General features: G+C 40.4%; 1 protein-coding gene across 2 annotated transcripts in view; it reads right to left on the bottom strand.

The window, feature by feature from the left end:
• NR1H4 (nuclear receptor subfamily 1 group H member 4) overlaps positions 1-21,079 on the bottom strand; it is a 70,483-nt gene that overhangs the window by 33,714 nt on the left and 15,690 nt on the right. The gene's annotated exons all lie outside the window — the stretch shown is intronic.

Here is a 21,079-nt window from a genome sequence, read left to right as displayed (position 1 = left end):
TCGTCCTTGTGTTTCCCTCATACAATGTTCGAGAACCCATCCCTCCACTAGTGTCCATTCTCCATCACCAATGAACCCAGTATCCCTCCCACCCTCCACTCCCGTCCCCCACCCCCACCCCACCCTGCCTCTGTGGCAGGGCATTCCATTTTGTTCTTTCTCGTTTTGGGTGTTGTGGTTTGCAATAGGGGTTGAACGCAGTCATTCTATACATGTCCCTCTCCTTCTGAGTCATTATACTCAACACAATACCCTCCATGTCCATTCACTTATAGGAAAATTCCATTACTTCATTGTTTCTATCAGCTGCATAATATTCCATTGATCTACTATTAGAAGAAAATTGTGAGCCAATGGATACGCGTTACTAGTGATGTGAATATCACTTCTGTCATCTTCTTTTTCCCCCTTCTTTTTAGGGGGCACACCTGCCTGTGCTCAGGACTTATTTGTGGTGCTACACTGAGTGATCACTCCTGGCAGACTTGGGGGACCCTATGGGGTACCATGGATCCAACCTGGTCAGCAGCATGCAAGGCAAGTGTGCTACCTTCTGTGCTATCTGTACCAGGTCAATTCTGTCTTCTTAGAGTTCATAGGCTGGTGGAGGGCAGTGATGTGTCCCTGGGACAGAAGATGCCCAAGGAGTATTGACTGTGGATGAAGAGGTAGGCCTTAAAAAATAATATTGATGTATCAATTCCTACCTTTTATAGATAATTTAACTGCTCACATGTGAGTGAGATTTATCACCTTTTCTTATTTATACATAATAAAGAAATGTTCTAAAGAGCTTTTTAACAGTAAAAAAAAAAAATAATAATATTGAGCTAAGTCCTGGGAATGGTATATGGTGACCAGAGAGACATGGCGAGGTCTCATTCATTCAAGGTTTTAATTCAGTACTGAATGTGCTAGCCTGGTACGGTAATAAAATTGTCAACCTTGATTGGAAAGCAACATCTCCCCTGGGAAGGCAAAGCCTCAGAAGTGGCCTGGTGCAGCTAAGGTGCTTAGAGTTGAGAAGGAATCTGACTGACTTTTTTTCTGCCTCTCTTTCCCCCACTTTCCACTTGTCCTTTCTCTTCTCTATTGACTCCCTATTGTTTCTTTCTATTTAAATTTTATTGAATCACCGTGAGATAGTTACAAGCTTTCATGTTTGGGTTACGATCTCACAATGATCAAACACCCATCCCTCCACCAGTGCACATTCCCCACCACCAATATCCCCGGTATAACCCCCCCTTTCCCACCCTCCCTCTGCTTCCATGGCAAACAATATTCCCCATACTCTTTCTCTACTTTGGGGCATTATGGCTTGCAACACAGACACTGAGAGGTCATCATGTTCGGCCTGTTATGTACTTTCGGCATGCATCTCCCATCCCAACTGGTTCCCCCAGCCATCATTTTCTTAGTTATCCCTTCTCCATTCCATCTGCCCTCTCCCTTCTTTTTATTTATTCCAGTTATGGGGAAATCCCCCTGGCCCTTGTATCTATTCTCCTTGGGTGTCAGCCTCATGGGATGTTATTCTATACTCCACAAATGAGTACAGTCCTTCTATGTCTGTCCCTCTCTTTCTGATTCATTTCACTTAGCATGATGCTCTCCATGTCTATCCATTTACTATGCAGCTGTTAGGAGAGATGAAGTCCCCATTGTTTCTGACTCTTCAGAGTTAAGTGCAGGGGGAAATGGGTACAGTTCATGGAAGCAGGAAAAGAAGTGAAAGGAAAGCACTTAACTTGCTCACTGTCCTTAAAAGCTGACTCTGCCTGCAAGCCCTTTCTCCCTTGGGCTGAGCAAGTCAGAGAACTCCCCTCCCTGGAATCGCCCCCTTGCCTATGCCATGATGAGGACAGGCAGTTATGGTTCTAGCCCATGGCTGGTATCTCCTTTCCCATCTTTGTATCTGGCAATTTACCTTCATACAGAAGGCTCCTCCATGTTGACCTCAGGCTATGGATTTAGGCTCTCCCTCAGCTGGTTTTTTTTTTTTTTTTTTTTTTTTTTTATTTCTAGGGCAGAGAAATCTAAGTGGACAATCATCCTTTATCTTATTCTTCTGACTTCTTGTTACATGCTTCAGAACCTTTCAAGTCCATCCTATTCCTAACTCCTGTCGCTTCAGACCCTCAAAGGAAGTGATCTATTTGAGTACCTACTGCAAGACGGACTCACTTTGACATAAGCATCTTGCTTTATTAGTTGAAATAGCAGGAATGCTTCTTTCTTTTGGAACAACTGTTGTAATAATAGCTAATATTTATTAATGCTCACTTGCTATTCAAACCATTTTACTTGCATTTAGTTACTTAATTCTCCTATCAAGATAATGATGAAAAAGAAAAAGGGGAAAAAGAGATCACAATGAAGGAAATGTTATTTTATTATAGGGGAATAAAGGCACATGGCAGTTATCTTGGCCATGATCATAGTTAATAAGTAGACCAGGAAGATTTAGGTCCAGGTTGTCATGCTCCAAAGCCCACAATTGAAACCATTACACTATAATTGCCCTTTGGTCACAAAAGAGGACAATAACTTAATAGCAAGTAACTGCTATCTGAAAGCTGCATTTTCTGGCCTGGGACATATGGAGATGATTAGGATATTTCTTGGCACATCCAATAAAGTAAAGCAAGAAGTAAAAAAGCATAAGATAAGGTAGAGTGGTAGAATAGCCAATTAAGCATTACATTACTGGAATACAGATGAAGATGCAATCGTTTTAGGACTACCTGCATTTTTTTGATGGTTGTGCTATGTTTGAAGGTTGGTGGCAATACCACCACAAACATTTATATTTTTGCCACTGTCAGTTTTTCCAGCAGAAGATAAGAAAAAAATTTTTCTAGTAAGTGATGACCAGAAAAAAAAATCAGCTCAGAAATTAAAAAAATTAATTTCCGAGCACCCAACTGGGTATATACATTATATGAATTGAGAACCACTATGATTAATTCCGGGTAGTGGGAATTGGGGTCAATTATATTAAGGAAGTAGAATCTTAACTAGAACTTGAGAGAAAAAGTAAGATTTTGAACCATGGGACATTCAGGGAGGAAAGCAAATAAGAGAGTATGGAAATTCCAAGAAAGGGGAAAAATTCATCTTGCTGGGATGGTTGAGCAGGAGGAGAATTGGTGGGGGATGCGTGAAGGTCCATGACAAGATGGCGCATGGTTAAAAGTCCTTGAATGTCCTCCAAAGGAACTGAGTCTGTGAGAAAGAGCTCACAGAACTGTGCACGAGAAATAAGATTCGCTTCGTTTTGACATTAGCTATGAAGTCCTGTCATTCCTGCCTATCTATGCACCAGGCCCCACTGGGCAGAAGGAGGAGATGATGGAACAATCTTTAGAATCTTATCGGTTTTGCCTTTGCATTTCCCTTCTCTGAGTCTGCATCAACTATAGATAATGCTATACCCTGAGTTCCAGTCATGCTTTCCTGTTCTGCCTGGATGTTAGAAAATTACAGTATGCTGGGAACAGAACTATATAATACAGTGGATAGGGCATTTGCCTTGCATGTGGCTGACTGAGTTAGACCCCTAGCATCTTATATGGTCCCCCGAGCACTGCCAGAAGTAATCCCTGAGCATTTCCGGGGGTAGCCCAGAAATAAAATAAAAAACTAAAATTACAGTCTGATTATTAAAACAAATACCTTATTACTTTAAATGATGATCTTAATGCATTTTAAAAGCAAGAATAACCAGCTGATTTCAGTGGTATATGAGTATGAAGTTTTCTTGGTTCAGGGAGTGCCTAATCTGAGGTTCCTAGTTAACTTACTTCCTCTGGTGAACCTTCAACCTTTGACTCTGAGAAAAGTTCTTCCTTTTCTCTATACAGAGATGATGATGATGGTGGTGCTGGTGGTGGTGATGAGTTTGTTTGAGGGCAATACTCAGTGTGCTGCTCAGGGGCCGCCAGCGGGAAGGGGTTGCTGGGAATTACTCCCCGTTGCAAATTACTCTCATATGCAAAACATATGATTATCTCCTTGAACTATTTCCTTGGTCCCCAGTGGTTGAACGTGGGATAAATGTGAATTGAAGAACTTCACTGTATCTCCAACCCAAAGAAGCCCCAAAGCATGAATGCTGGACACCAATTGAAATGCAGAAACAAAGCCAGATAAAATTTTAATTTTGCAGGGCAGGGTTGGGCCCCTTTTCAGAAAAGGAGAAACTTCAGGAGGAACAAGTGACTATGATAAGAACAACTAAAGCTCGAAGCTCCGGGGCCTGAGCAACAGTACAGCAGGTAAGGTGTTTGCCTGCCATAGTGGGGTTTGATCCCTAGCACCCCGTTTGGTACATGGAGTCCTGCCAGGTGTGACCCCCCCAAACAAAACAAACATACAGAAAGGTTCAAAGCTCTCCCGCTTGACAACACCCTAATAACAAATACTTATGTCTATAGAAAACCCCATGTGGGGTGACTTGGGAGAAACTTTATAAAACAAATTTTTTTTTTTTTGCTTTTTGGGTCACACCCAGCGATGCTCAGGGGTTACTCCTGGCTTTGCACTCAGGAATTACTCCTGGCGGTGCTTGGGGGACCATATGGGATGCCGGGGATCGAACCCGGGTCGGCCGCGTGCAAGGCAAACGCCCTACCCGCTGTGCTATCGCTCCGGCCCCCTATAAAACAAATTTTACAAAGGCAAATGGTGTACATTCCCCATCATGGGATACACCTGCATCTCAACTTGGGTCCTCTTAGCTTCGTACTGTGCTCTTCAACATGTTTCTCTCTCACCTCCTAATCTTTCTTGAATAGGAGATATTACTTCACTGTCTCTTTCCTGAAATTATTTTCTATGAGGGTAGATGAAGGGTCTGGGAACCTGGGCAGAAGTCAGGACTGACTTTATGTTACAAAAAGCAATACCTCATTCCAGCTTAAGACCATGGCTCCCCAAGAATTTGGGGGATGGGGTAAGCTCCAATATCATGAAGATCAAGTGCCTCTCAGGTACGGTTTGATGATGGTTTCCTGGGCCATCCAGCCTGGGCAGATGCTTGTGTGCTCATGGCAGACTTATGAGTCCTGACTCTGTTAAGCACTTAGCCAGATGACTGAGGTGGGCTGAATAGGAAGGTAGTTACTAACACTACCTCTCAAGGTTGGGCTGGAGTGATAGCACAGCGGTAGGGTGTTCGCCTTGCACGTGGCCAACCATGTTCGATTCCTCCGCCCCTCTCAGTAGAGCCCCGAAAACTACTGAGAGTACTTTGCCTGCACGGCAGAGCCTGGCAAGCTCCCCGTAGTGTAATCAATATGCCAAAAACAGTAACAATAAGTCTCACAATGAGAGAAGTTGCTGGTGCCCACTCGAGCAAATCGATGAGCAACGGGATGACAGTGACAGTGACCTCTCATGGCTACTATCTACCTCACTCCTCACTTTATCCAAGTCACATACAACCCACGTGAGACAGCCAGGAGTCAGGTGACCTGAAATATTTTGCAAGCCCTCTCTGAATTCTACTTCTTTTGAGAAGTCACTTCTCATCCACCCATGGCCCTACCTCACCCCATAAGAAAAACATTACCAAACATCAGTTGCCCTAGAGTTGGTGAGAACAGGAAGGAAGAAGTTAAGGAACATTCAGGACTTGGTAACTAGATCAACGTGAAAATAGAGGCTAAAGGAAAAGGTTAGAGCCAAGGTGAAAAAGTCAGACTTGCCTGTGAATTTGTTAACTAGTGTAACTTTCAATAGAAAGATCTTAACATTTTCCTTAAAGTCAAATCTAACCACACAAAGTCTAAAAAAAGAGAGTGCTTCAGATCAATATTGATAATGAAGGTGCAAATACCAAGGTGTGCATTTTAGAAGGGACTACAGGTGGAAAAAAGGATATTTTCCTTCTCACACCAAATGATTGAATTCATTGATCACACTAGCTTATCTGAATAAAATTTCCCACAACTCCAGTCCTTCCCATGAACAGTCCTTTGAAAACATAGTCACTTAGAGTGATAGCTCAATAGTTAACAGAAATAGAGCTGATCCCAAGATGAGTCAAAAGAAAAGAACTAGGACAATTTTGTAAGGCTCTTTCTTTCTTTCCTTTTCTTATTCAGGTTTTAAGAGAGAAAGAAATCATTATCATTTCAATAGCTGAATTAATTAGCTTTTATTCAGAGGCAGCAGCACAATATTATCACCATATCACTTAAATATGGTTATATATATTGTATTTATACTTATGCAAATCTATCCATACACATACCTCTGCCTCTATCTTGTGCATATTCAACAAGACCCATATCAGAAAAGTCATTTGAAAATGAATGGAAAGGAAATTTACTGAGAAACAGAGGCTCCTTGGTAATAAAAGATGAGCAGTCAGATCTTGCCATTGCCATCTGAGGAAGGAGTAGCATTAAGGGAATTCCTAGTGAGAAGCTATTGGAATGTGAAATGGACTCCTCGATTATATTCATAGAACCTGCCTACCAAACCCAATACACACACACCCACACCCACACCCACACCCACCCACCCACACCCACACCCACCCACCCACACCCACACCCACACCCCCCCCCCATACACATGGTTCCAGTAGGCCAGTAGGTTACCCTTTACTTTGAGCTTAATAAAATATTGGTTATTCAAGGACCTCCACGCTTTTGAAACAACAGTGAACACAGAGAACTGAGTGACCAATACTCCTTATATGCAATGTGATCTCAAAGAGTCAGTTTGTAGGTCTATCTTAGCATAGGGAGAAGAAAATAGGACCCTATCACCCAATTATACAGAACTTACTTTGTACCTAGCTCTATTCTACACACTTTGCATGTGGAGATTATTCTACATTCAGATAATCCTGTGAGGTACTTTCTATTTTTATCTTGTCTTGCAGATAAGGAGACGGAGTTACACAGGAGTTAATCTGCTCAAGGTCCAACAGATAGCAGTGACTGGTAGAGACCTGAACCTTGATAGGCTCATATTCAGATATGTTCCTATCCACTGTCCTAGTGAAGAGCTTATGTAACTCATAATGGTCTTTTGGTAGGAATCTCCTAAGGCGCCTCCCCACCCTATTCAAGTGCGATTCTTGTTTATTTTTTAAAACTTATTTTAAAACTTATTTTAAAACACTGTACTCTCCCTTCTCTGTCATAGCTTCTGTGGAATCAGTCTCCCCCAAGGGGACTTTTCCCAGTATATTTAATGTAAGCCTTTCCAGTGAGTCATCAGGTGTGTAGAATCAAGTCAATAAAGACTATTTGTGCCTGCGGAAGACACTGCTTGCGTTATTTAAACAACATGGGTTACTTTGACTTGAGGGTAAGGAGGGACATGGAGAGACATGGAGAAACCATTGGCTTAATCCCTTTTTCTTACTCCTAATAAAATAATTGATCAGGAGATGGAGTGATGGTACAGCGAGTAAGGTGCTTGCCTTTTATATTGCCAGCCTGGGTTCAGTCTCTGGTACCCCAGAGGATTCCCCAAGTCCTGCCAGGAGTGACTCAAGCATAGAACTAGTAGCAAACCCTGAGCACTGCTAGGTGTGGCTTCGCCAAAAAACAAATGAAAGAAGTGATCATTGCTCCTCTAATAACCTAATAGAACATACCTTATTTTACTGCAGATTTTAAACCTCCCTCATTTTGTTTTTAATTTTTGCAAAAATAGGTGGGGTGAGGTCATAATGTGACACCTTCAAAAATATTTGCTAACTTGGAACTGGGATGTGATGTTTATCTGATGGCAACTGTTATGTGTTGAATAGCAGCAGTTGGGGCACCCTCAAAGTAGGTTATCATTGAACATGTCCGCTCTCTGCGACATTCATCTTCCTGTTCTCCAAGAGAAGAGGAAAGGAATCTTTTCTCAGGGTGTAAAAACTACACCTTTACTCCTGAGTCCCCTAGGTAGATAGATTTCTGGTTTGCCCCATTTAGCTTTAGAACCTACATGAGAATTCTCCTTGTGTACTTTATTCAGTGTCTTGTTCTCCCTGACAAGTTTGGCTGTTAATTTGTCCATCACTATTTTGTCTGCCCCTGCCCTCCTCAGTTAGGACCAAGCAGGTCTGCACAAATGAGTAAGAACATCACACTCATCTCCATCACAGTTTCTCAGACTGTAGGAATTCAGTCCTTCTTGAGGTATTTGCTGATTTCTTTTAAAGCCTGATTATAAACTTCAGTTCAGGTTAATTTGTTCTTGAAATCCATTTTGCAAACAGTTTATCAGTTCAACCATATGACTGAACTGAGAAAGAAAATAATAAAGAACTGAAGAGTTAGGGCATTCGCCTTGCATGCAGCTGACCCCGTTCGACCCCCAGCATTCCATATGGTCCTTCAAGCACCACTAGAAGTAATTCCTGAGTTCAGAACCAGGAGTAACCCCTGAGCATTGCTGGGTTTAGCTCCAAAACAAAAAAAGAAAGGAAAGAAAGAAGAAAAGAAAGAAAGAAAGAAAGAAAGAAAGAAAGAAAGAAAGAAAGAAAGAAAGAAAGGAAGGAAGGAAGGAAGGAAGGAAGGAAGAAAGAAAGAAAGAAAGAAAGAAAGAAAGAAAGAAAGAAAGAAAGAAAGAAAGAAAGAAAGAAAGAAAGAAAGAAAGGAAGAAAGGAAGGAAGGAAGAAAGGAAGAAAGAAAGAAAGAAAGGAAGGAAAGAAGGAAGGAAGGAAGGAAGGAAGGAAGGAAGGAAGGAAGGAAGGAAGGAAGGAAGGAAGGAGAAAAGAAATAAATCTACTCCATTTTGGCACTGAAAATGAACAAAATACATTCTAACATTTTTTGAAAAGCCAGTTTAATTAAATGGTCTGATGATTTGGGTTAACCAAAAATTGAATACCTTCCCACTCATGCTCAGAATAAGTCATTTTAATTAGCTGTAATAAATAACAATAATCAAGACCGAACTCTCATCATTTGAGTCAGCTCTATCATTACCTTATCTTTAGAAGCACCCTTCATTCCCTCCCTCCATCTCATTTTTGTTGTTTTTTAGTGTTCTTCACATCATTTATCTTTATGTGAAATTATCTTATCGTGACTAAAGAGTTCACTCTTTTGTATGGTTCCAAATTCCATAGGTACAAAGGGATAGAGTGTGAAGGAAGGAGACATCTCCTTCCCTCATGTGTCCTCTAGCTACCTGATTGTCCTTCATAGCAAGAATGAATCATTTTATTCATTCATTTGTTTATTTTTATCTTTGTTTTTTTTTTGATACTCCCCATGGTGATCAGGGATCAGTCTTGGTGCTGCTCTGGGGGCTAAAACTAGTGCCAGGGAAGGAACCTGTTTCTGCCACATGCAAAACAAGCATCTTAACTCTGGTACTCTCTCTCCAGCTCTAGAAACAACTAATCTTATTTCCTTTTATTTTTGTGGAGATGATTTCATCCAGCCTTATAAAATTATCTCCTGAAGGCTTTTATAAAATCGATTCTGTGCTGAATTTGACCAAACACAACTCTGTCCATTCTGCACCTACTCTGAGTAGCCTCGCCGTGTTGGAGAGAAATCTACAGCCTACTTAACTTATTCCTGACAATGCCTCGCTTGGACTCGTGACATGGCCATCAAACCTATTTATCACTTTCAAATCAACACCTTTTTCAGCTCTCCCACTCTTCTAGACTGAGTTACTTTTCCGTCACTTCAACCTCAACATCACTTCCCCATCTCTGACTCTCAAAAGATGTCCGTGTTTATTTGAATACGAAAATGGAAATCACAAGAGAATTCCTTCCACTTATGAAAGCCGGATGCTCACCAGCTTAGCTATTACAACCTTAATATAAAGTCTTCCTGGAACTTCACACCTCTGTCTCTTGTCTTCTTTACTCCTCTTCAGGCATATCTTTCCTGAAAGACTAATTCATAGTCACTGCCTCTACCTGCTCTCCCAGTTTCTCTTAAACTCATGCCGACCAGACTTTCTCCACTACCCAGGCCAGCTGAAAAGGGCCCCTGACTTCTCATTTCCAATTTTCACTGAGTAGCATCAGGATTTGACACCGCTGAGCACTGCCCTCTCTCAATCACTTTCTTCTTTGGGTCTCTACAACTTCGCTGTCTTGGTTCTCCCCTTCCTCATCAGTTCCTGCTTCTCATCCTTTCTTGTAAATTCTTCTCAATCTTCCCAAACTCTAAATATCCTACTGTTCCAGGCTTGGACTTCAGACCTCTTCTTCAAATAAACCAAATCTTTTGTAAACTCATTCTCCCACTTTGACTCTACATAGAAAAGCCACAACAAATACTGTCATGCTTGAAACATATATTGCTGGCTCAGGTGTCTTGGCACAAGTTTCAGATTCAGAAACTCATCAGAATCAGGAACAGTCATCTTCCCTTAGCTATCCCATTGGTACCTTCAACTTAGCTTGCCCAGATTGGAAATTCTGCTTTTACTTCCCAAACCTACTTTTCCCCAGTTTTAATATTTTAGTTTTCACATCTTAGTTGATACCCAGATCCATCTTCCTCTTGTTCAGACTAAAGTCATTCTTATCTCTTCTCTTTCTTTCCCATATTGAAATCATTAAGAAAGTCCATTGAATATTTTCCTGTCAAATTTTATTCTACCCTTAAGCCAAGTATGGTGCCTGTACTTATTTGGAACTCAATGTTTTTTGAAAAAAGGGATATAGTCCGCCCTGTTATTAGTCATTTCATTAGACTTCTCAGATTAGAAATTAATGCTCAATGATAGCGAGTATGATAATATGGCACAACATCCTTCCCATGAGATGGAAAGATTTCTAAACTCTACATACATCTCCAATCAAAACATTTCTAGTTTCTCAATCTTTCCCTGCATCTCTCAATTGATGTGCTCAAATTATATCTTTCAATGTGCATATACCACAATTAGAAATGAAAATACTTTGCTTTATTTTTCTGCTTAAATAACACTTTTATTTAGAAATCCAATTTTAGTGGTTTTGAAAGTAAGAAAACAGAAATTATATCCTCCTTCACACTGACCTGACTTTATGAAATTCTAAAAATATATTATATTAGTTGACAAGGCACAACCTAAAATTTCCCAGATGGGTATAAAATACAAAACATCTAACATAGTCAACAGAAGGTTTAATTAACAGAATGTGAATTTCTCCTTCATTTTTTTGCATATCAAAAAATAGGAGAAAAATAGGAGACTAATAAATGAAAAAGGTACAATTTTTTCTTTCCTAAAAACAATTCATTAATAGAATAATGTTAAAATAAAAACAAAACTTCTCTATGTATTTAAAATTTACACTTGAAATTTAAAGGTATTAATTTTTTAATAACATGCTGATGACAGGATTCTAAATAGATTTAATAAGTATAAATAAATATTGAGGACTGGAGCGATAGCACAGCGGGTAGGGCATTTGCCTTGCATGCAGTCAACTGAGGTTTGATTCCTCTGTCCCTCTCGGAGAGCCCAACAAGCTACCAAGAGCATCCCACCCAAGCTATCCACGGTGTAGTCAATATGCCAAAAACAGTAACAATAAGTCTCACAATGGAGATGTTACTGGTGCCCTCTTGAGCAAATCTATGAACAAGGGATGACAATGATACAGAAATATTGTATTCAATATTATTCCTTTTTTTTTTTTTTGCATCAGACCCAGCAATGCACAGGGGTTACTCCTGGATTTGTACTCAGGAATTACCCCTGGTGGTGCTCAGAGAACCATATGTGATACTGGGACTCAAACCTGGGTCAGCCTCATGCAAGGCAAACGCCCTACCAGCTCTGCTCCAGTCCCTGTGATATTATTCTTAATGAGGTGACTGATGGTTTTCATTTCTACATGAGGAACGGGCTGAAAATTTTATTTAGTTGTTAAAAGAATGCATTTCTACTTAAGAAGTTAGAGATTATTATACAGTTCAAATAGAATTTGAAAGAGGATGTTTTGTACAGAAGTGAATGTTGTTCGCTAATTTATAGCAGTAACTAAAGAAGTCAGGCATGTAGGCATGTAGCTCAGCAGTAAGATTACTTGCCTTGCATGTGTGAGGTCCTAGGTTCAATCCTTGATACCAATATACCAACTTAGTAGTGACTGCTTTTGAAAAGTAGGTGTCGGAGAATACCAGGAGACATTTTGTCAGAATGGGTGTGGATTCACCATCATCTAGATTTGCTTTCTCTTTGTTGGTGTGTTCTTTTCTCTCAAACACAGAACTGATTTATAAAACATTCATTTTCCTTGCATATGTATTAGGACTGACTTTGAAAAGTTGTTGATAGCAGGATGAAAGGCAGGCTGATACAGAGGAAAAATTGTTGTTCAAGAGTCTTGTAGATTGAAGACCAATTCTGTTTATTTCTTTCATAGCTATGAAACCTGGCCAAGGTTCTGCGTGTTGGTATCTCCATTTGCAAAAGCAAAAATAAAGATGATAATGCTAACTGGTTTGATTATAAGGATAAATGAAATAAATAGCCGATAATAGATCCACCATGTCTAGCCCAATCCATAACAAAGTCATCATGCCTTATCCAATTTGAATCCATGAATATGGATATTTTTCAGCAATTTTAAGAATACTAATGTGAAAGCATAAATTGTTGAGAGATCCATATATCCTATGTTCTTGTTCATATTGTTTTTTGCTTCCCCCCTTCCATTTCAAGAGTATGGCTATCCTTTTATGTTCACTTGACAAGACTAATCATACATTGGGCATCTCTAAATAAAGCAAATTCTCACACAAGACTTCTGTTTTAAAGTCCACACTGAAAGGAAAATACTGTATTATCTCAAAATCGATAGAGGTGCAAAGCAAGGATTTTAGATTTGAGAGAATCAGAGGTAGTATAGCTGGAAATAGGTTTAAAGAACTTCTCCAGAGCCTGAGAGCCTGAGATGAGTTCATCCATTTTATGAATTCTGGACCAGCATCCATAAAGAACCTCCAAAGAGGTGTATGATCTCTAGTGGGATGACTGAACTGAGGAGAGGAAGGTCTTTCCAAGGTCAAATGACCTTGAAAACCATTTTCAAATTCCCATGGCAAATTGTAAATTAGTTGTTTGCTCTCAAGAGAACAATTCAGAATTGGATAAGGTCTGTATCAATTGATCCTATAATATGTCACCATGTTAAATATGAGAATTTTGCATGATTCTAGGGAAGGAAAATACAGATAGATTTTTATCATTGGTGATAGGGGTTATGAGATTAGGAAATATTAGTTTTGTTGAATAAAAGTATTTTTAAAGAAAGAAATTACATTTTATTTAGAGGAATATAGGAATTTGACATGATATACATTTACTCTGACCAACCCCAATAACAAGTTGTTATTGAAATATTGTACATGAAGTGTAGCTAAGGCACAAAGACCACTAAAAAGACAAAAAAGTGAATTAAATGAAAATACAATTTATCAAAATTTGTGGAATGCAGCAAAATAAGTCCTTGGGGGAATTTTATAGCATAACAAAAAGATACAAAAAAAGAAGAAAAATCCCAAACCAATAATTTAATCTTCCACTTTGGGGACCTAGAGAAGAGCAAACTAAATCTAAATCAATCAGAAACAGATAATAGATAACATCTAATATAGCAAAACAACAGAGAAAAATAAAATCAAAGGTGATTTTAAAGGATTAATAAAATCAATAACTTCCTAATGGAGCTAGTGGAAGAGTACTTGCCTTGCATTTATTAATCTTGGGTTCAATACTTAATACCAGTATACCAAAATCAATAGCTCTCTAAGGAGGGTAAAAGAGGGGAAAGACATAAATTATTCATCAAAATTAAAAAGAGTTCGTTGTTACTGTCCCATGTACAAGAAAAGCATAAAGAAATGTTATGACTAATTCTATGCTTTCCCTGACTATGATTCTGTGTTTGGAGACAGGTGAGATGGGCACGTAGATGTAAACAGAGTCTACCCAAATGACTAAAACCAAAGCACAAGAACTAGAAGCACAGGTGTTCAGGAGTAGTTCCCTCTAGGGAGCAGAACTTGAAGTGGAGCAAGTACCTGTCTCTTAAACAGTACTCCTGACTCTGTGCTTGAGGGGTCACTCCTAGCAGTGCTCAGGTGACGTTGTGGCACAGGGGATCAACTCAGGCCTCCTACATGCAAAACAAGTGCTGAGCACTTAGAACTATTTTCCCAGTCAATATTTGTATGTATCTTTAAGAGCTGCTTACATTCCCTGGAAGGTAAATACCCAAGAGCTGAAGACTTCTACAAATAGATCATATTTTTGTCATGAGTGTCATAGAGATTGCTTACATTTCTAATTAAAAAATTTTATTTTTAAAATCAAATATCATGCCTTAGATTGGTCTCACATCATTCCTATATATTTATTTGAAAAACCAATTTTTATTCATTATAAAATCAAGCTTTGACCATTTAATGTTTCTGTATTTTTCAGCTACCATTTTGTAGCTCTCATATTTTTAAGATCTCTGTTTTGTTTTACTGTTTTCTCTTTATGTCTCTTTTAATTCAGTTGTGTAAACAGCTTTCAAGATTAGCTTTCAAATGGTGACTATGAAAGTTGGAATTTTGTCTCTTTTGCTACTATGCATGTCCTCTGCTTAGACTAATGCCTGCCTATAGGTGGTACTTAATAATATTTGCTGAATAAAGAATTGAACTAATTCAAACTCACAACAACTGAAGCCTAAATTAATTAACTTGTGAAGTAATATGAAAAGAGAGAAATTTGAAGATAGTCTATCATCCAAATTGTCAAAACTGTATAAACAGAAGAAAAACAATGATAAAATAGTAAGAATTCATTAATAAAAATAATAATAGTTAGTGCTTATTGAGCACACAGTGTGCCAGGTACAGAGACAGATGTTTTCAATTCAATGTCTTATTTTTTCACAACAACACAATAATAATAAGGCAGACATTCATTGAAGGTTTACTATTGACAAGTACTATGTTAATTGCCTTACAACCCCTAGACACTGTCTCAAAGATTTTTCCTGAAGATTAAATGGGCTTCTACATGTAAAGCTCCTTGATAAAGCTTACACATCATAATAACTTGATCTATCTCTCTATCTACCTACCTACCTACCTACCTACCTTCCTATCTGTCCATCTAACCACCCACCCCCTCAATCTTCATCATCATATCATAATCACCATCATCATCTCACTCTCCTCCTTATCATCTTTATTATTCTCACTTTACAGGTGAGGAGCTGAAGCCCAGAGATGTTAAGTAATTTGGAATAGCTGGGAAGACAATCAGGTGGGGATAGAATCTAGTTTGTTTGCTTTTAGAAACCCACTTTCACTGTTTTTTTTTTAAAGACATACTACAAAGGGTTTCCAATGCAGTAAAACAGTTTGAAACACCACCCTGCATCACATTGTAAAATCATGTGAGCTGTAAAGCACACCAAAATTCTTATTAAATTTTATATATTGATTGAGAACTCATTTGATGTTAATAAATTGGTACAGGAGTCAGGTCTTCTCAATTTCTCTAAAAGCCTAAACTAAAGAAGCCCTTATGGGGGTATGGTGCCACCAGCAGGTCAACCTGTACCTGTGGGGCAAGTGCATCAGCAGCCTGATGGTGCCTTCAGGCTTCCTGACATCCCAAAATTGCTGCTGTGTCTTTGGCCAAACCCCCAGCAACTTGGGACCACCTTACCAAGAAACTAAACAGCAATGCCCACAAACCACCTCCAGCTCAGCTATACAAGCTCATTTTATTAGTCTTATTTCTGAAACCCATAAATAAATCTCAAAAGAAATCAAAATCCACAGGGATTCTCGAACCTTCACGTGGCCCAACAGAGCGGGGTAAATTTGGTGTGTGTGGGGAGGGTTGCCCTTGTGCCTGCCCGAGCAGAGCCCCTGGCAGCTGCTTGCTTCCACAATCCAAAATCGCCTCCGTACCCCTGGCTTGGCTCCACCGTCTCAGGACAGACCTCACCAAGCTATAATCTGCTGAAAATTTAGGTATATGCTTTCTGTGACTGAAATCTCCGTGCTTTCTCGGGGTCAGGATGAGCTACCTCCCTCCACCTCCCTGTGCTTCTGGGAGCCTCAGCAGTCACATCCACACACCAAAGCAGCCACACAATTGAACAAAAGCATCCACGCAACTGAAAAGCTACTCCAGCCCAGCCTTACCATCCTGATAAAAATACTGAATCCCCTGAACAAACACCATGACCTCTTACTACTTGTGTTGCAAACTGTAATGCACAAAAAAAAGGAGAGAGAGAGAGAGAGAGAGAGAGAGAGAGAGAGAGAGAGAGAGAGAGAGAGAGTAAGAAGGAAAGTGCCTCCCATAGAGGGATGGGATGGGGGGATGGGACATTGGGGGATGGTGGTAGGAAAATGTGGTACATTGGTGGTGAGAAATGTACACTGGTGGAGGGATGGGTGTTGGATCATTGTATGACTGAGATCCAATTATGAACAGCTTTGTAATGGTCTATATCATGGATATTCAATTTAAAAATTAAAAAAATTTACTGTGGTGATCATGCCCAATTCAATCAGCTTAATCAATGGCTGAATAAATAGCAGTACTCCTACACTAAAAATAAATACAAACACACATAAAAAAAGAAGCTCTTGGAAACATTCTACACCAGATTTTTCATTATTTTGGAAGCTTTCCTAAAATGTAAGAAATAAGTCTAATGGTGGTTCACTAATTTATATGAGACTGTATTCACAAGGACACAGGGATCACTCATTCACCGGTAAAATGCCCTTTAAGCATTCTGCCTGTTTTCATGGAGAGGTGGTCACACTCCTGGCATGAACATGAATATGAATGACACTGACCTATTTGGAAATGCAGCCATTTGAAATTTCCAGTCAGATGCAGATTGGTTTTATAAGTTGAGGTTTGAGGTTTGCACTAAAATCCATTCAAACATTAGCTGATTTCCATACACACCGCTGATGATGGAAGGGAAAAGAAAGCTCTTGATTTTATCTAGTGCCAGCAAATGGCCATCATTGTCACGCTGCATTATGCCACATTCTACATTTATTAGGAATCTTTTTTATTATTGAAATTTTTCTCACTGGTGTCATAAATGTCTAGGACAATTAAAACATTCAGAAAAATGAAATGTTTCTAAGTGAAATAGAGACCAATAAAATCAGGAGGTTAGTGATGAGCTTTGTTTTAAAGTTTAAAATGTCATCTTACATGTAGGTGCTCTTTAATTTGAAAACGTTTGTTTCTTGGGTCACAGCCAGGTTTGTTTAGGAATAACTCAAGCTCAGGGTACCCTGCAATGTTGAGGATCAAACCCTGACCAGCATGGGAAACACACTCAGGCCATTGAACCACTGCTATAGATAAGCATGACATAACACAGACCTTCACTGAAGTCCTAAAGCAAGAGTGCTTTAGGAGTCTTGACATATGAAAGTATAATTCAATCCTCACAAATACCTGGTGACATAGATGATGCCCCCGGTTTACAGACGAGAGGTTCAGAGATGTTAAATGATCTGTAAATTAGGGACTGGACAGCTGGATGTTCTCTGTATGCTCCTTATACTCTATTATGTTTTCTCAACTGTAAGAGGAGGAAAATTGCATCCAACCTTTCCCAGCCTTCCTTGCAGTTGACATTATTGGGTGAGCTTTAAGCTTTGTCAGATGCCTTTGTTAGGCATGTAGAAAGCAGACGTGTGGCAAAAGCGATGCTTCTCTTCTGCTGTTCTGCTAGCAAGCAAAATTGTGGACTTCGCTATGACCGCGTTATGGTTCCCAGTTGCTAGCATCAAGGGCATTGAGAAGCAAGACATGGGACAGTCACCATTTAGCCAGCAAGTTATGGCTTTGGGTACAGTAATTATTTTTTTAAAAAAGCATCTTTCTGATCACCTTGGGTACCATCTTCCTGGAGGAAACAGTTCTTGTGTGGTTTCCTGACTCCCCATCTTCATGAATAACAACTACCTAGTTCTGTAGTGTGATGGCCTCTTAGAGACTCAGGAGAGAACCTGTTCTTCTACTGTTCTACCCTTTTCTGGATTAGTTACTCTCTTCTGAAATTTTTTATTTTGCATAGTATTCAGGGCTTACCCCTGGCTCTGTGCTCAGGGATCACCCCTGGAGGTCTTGAGGGACAATATGCAATGCTGGGTAAAGAACCAAGGTTGGCTGGTCTAACCCCTCTCTTTAAAATGTTTGTTTCTGTCTTATTTCACTTAACTTCGAGATACAGACTCGCTTACTCAGCCAAGATGTACAGAGCACGAACACAATGCCTCCCTGTCATACATCACTCTCTCTGCCAGAAAGTTAAGAAGTGAAATTGGCTTCGCATCTAGAACCAACAGCCATCCAAGGGAAGTGGGGAGGGGTTGCCGTTTTGACCGAGCCTTTAGACCTGCTTGACTTGGGACACTCGTTTTCCTCTACACTCTTCTGTACACTTCCTCCCCAGCACTAAGCTTGGATGATCTTTCATTTATTTTCTCCAAAGAACATACATAAAGCACAAAGGAACCAATTTCCAAAACCTTATACACTAATAAAATGTCTCAAGGCCTGGAGAAGCATACAACCAAAGAGGACATTAAAGGCAAGATAAGTTAAGTTGGAGAGATAGTACAGAGTCTAACCTGCTTACTGACCTTGCATGTAGCCTGACCCTAATTCAATCCCTGGCAGCTGCATATCATCTCTGAGGACCCCCAGGAGTGATCCCTGAGCACAGAGCCAGAAGCAAGCCCTGAGCATCGCTAGGTATAGTCCAAACTCCTCCCATGTCATAGGTTAAGTACCTGAGATGCTCTTGAGCTTCTTTATCATCTACCCTTCACCCCCAGACTGAGTTTTGGGATGGGAATGTTGAAAGAAAGATAGAAATTCTGTATTATTTCAGAATCTTAGATCAGGGATTTTTGTGCCCTTTCCTGGAAAAGATAGGAAGTCCTCAGGCTTCTCTGTACTACATAACACAGAGAAAATAGTTCTGAGGCTTTCCTGGCAGCCAAGGACTCTGAGGCTGTAGCACTGTGACACTGTAGCACTGTAGTCCCGTTGTTTATCGAGTTGCTCGAGCGGGCACCAGTAACGTCTTCATTGTGAGACTGGTTGTTACTGTTTTTGGCATATCAAATACACCATGGGTAGCTTACTTGGCTCTGCCATGCAGGCGGGATACTCTTGGTAGCTTGCCAGTTTCTCCAAGAAGGATGGAGGAATCGAACCCGGGTCAGTCACGTGCAAGGCAGACACCCTACCCGCTGTGCTATCGTTCCAGTCCTCTCTGAGGTTGTACAAGAGAAAAATCATGACCCTCCCTCCCTAAGCCACAGAAAAGCAGGTGTGTCAAGACAGGAAGGAGAAGTGTACTTAGCAGCACAAAGACTCCTAAGCACATGGAACATTAGAGAGTTTTCCTGGGATAATGAGGCTCACTAGATCAATAGGTATTGCACTGTGCTTAAAGAACCAAGAACCAGTGCCTGACTGTTAGGGCCCAAGTCCCTCCACAATGCTACATAGTCCTGGAATTTAGAGAGAAAAATGGGAGTGTAGGGAGGTGACTAGAATAATCCTGAAAAGAAGGGAAAATAAAGTTACCTCCGATGTTTAAAATGCAATTAAATCTAATGGTAAAGCATCTGGTTATATTCCTAGCACACTTGCCCTGAGTTTTTGTGTGTTCTTTCACTACACTGATTCCAGCTAATCCTAATCTGACCTTCAAGAGTCATTAGCCTAGAACAGGGATCATTAGTCTGGATCAGGGGTCAGCAAAGTCCAGCTAGGTCCACGGGCCAAATTGGGCCCATTGCCTGATTCTTTTTTTCCCCTTTGCCTATTTTTGTAAGTAAAGTCACGGCCACGTCTCTTCCTCACATTTGTCGAGTTGCGTAATGGCAATGGAGACTGCTATGATGCAAAGCTTAAAATACTTCCTGTCTCGTTACAGAAAGGAAGTTGTCAACCCCTGGTGAAGGGCATGGGCACTGCCTGGCTCCAGCTCATCCCTTCCCTGGACTCTTGTCCCTTTTTTCTAGCCATGCTGAGGGCAAGTATTTCAAATCAAAACCAACAACAAAAATTGCCTTTGTCTGCTCTTGAAAATGTTTCTTCCTGGGGCTGGAGTGATAGCACAGCGGGTAGGGCGTTTGCCTTGCACGCGGCTGAACTGGGTTCAATTCCCAGCATCCCATATGGTCCCCTGAGCACTGCCAGGAGTAATTCCTGAGTGCAGAGCCAGGAGTAACCCCTGAGCATTGTTGGGTGTGACCCAAAAAGAAAAGAAAAAAAGAAAGAAAATGTTTCTTCCTGAGGATTGGGGATGTAGCTCCGTGGTAGGATGCTTGCCTGGCATGAATGAGGCTCCAAGTTCAATCTCTGCCCACCCTTACCGTCTCTCCCTCCCTCCCTCCCTCCCTCCCTCTCTCTCTCTCTCTCTCTCTCTCACACACACACACACACACACACACACACACACACATCTCTGCCTGAACTTGAAGCAGCTTATTCCTAAGGATCTCTTTTAAATACTTTTCTCTCTCTGATGTCTGAGACCTTGCCCCTTTTGGGAAGTCTGTGTCTGACTTCTAATCTCTCTCTCTCTCTCTTTTATTATTTAAACTATTTTTGCTGTTGTTGTTGTTTCTTTTTTTGGATCACACCCTGCAATGAACAGGGGTTACTCCTGGCTCATGCACTCAGGAATTACTCCTGGAGGTGCTCTGGGGACCATATGGGATGCTGGGAATCGAACCCAGGTAAGCCGCATGCAAGGTAAACACCCTACCTGCTGTGCTACTGCTCTAGCCCCTGACTTCTAATCCCTATTGCTGAGGCTCTTCTCTTCTCCACCTGCTTTTAGAGTTAAAATTTCCAAGGTTGGTCATCAGAAAATTGATTTCACCATACATCCCACGCACCCACCCTTCTTTCAGGAGAACCTTCTGAAAGAAGGTGAACTGTGCCAGGTTACTGACTTTAGGAGTTTATTCCCTTGGCTCAGAAAGTATTAGCAAAGGCTTTATTGTTTCCAGTGGCCATTGAATTAGTTAATAGAAGCCATGAGTAAATACCTCGAGTGTAGAATGATCACTTAGTG

The sequence above is a fragment of the Sorex araneus genome, chromosome 10 (assembly GCF_027595985.1).
Source record: "Sorex araneus isolate mSorAra2 chromosome 10, mSorAra2.pri, whole genome shotgun sequence".
Taxonomy (NCBI): Eukaryota; Metazoa; Chordata; class Mammalia; order Eulipotyphla; family Soricidae; genus Sorex; species Sorex araneus.
This window is presented reverse-complemented; position numbering and strand designations above follow the sequence as displayed.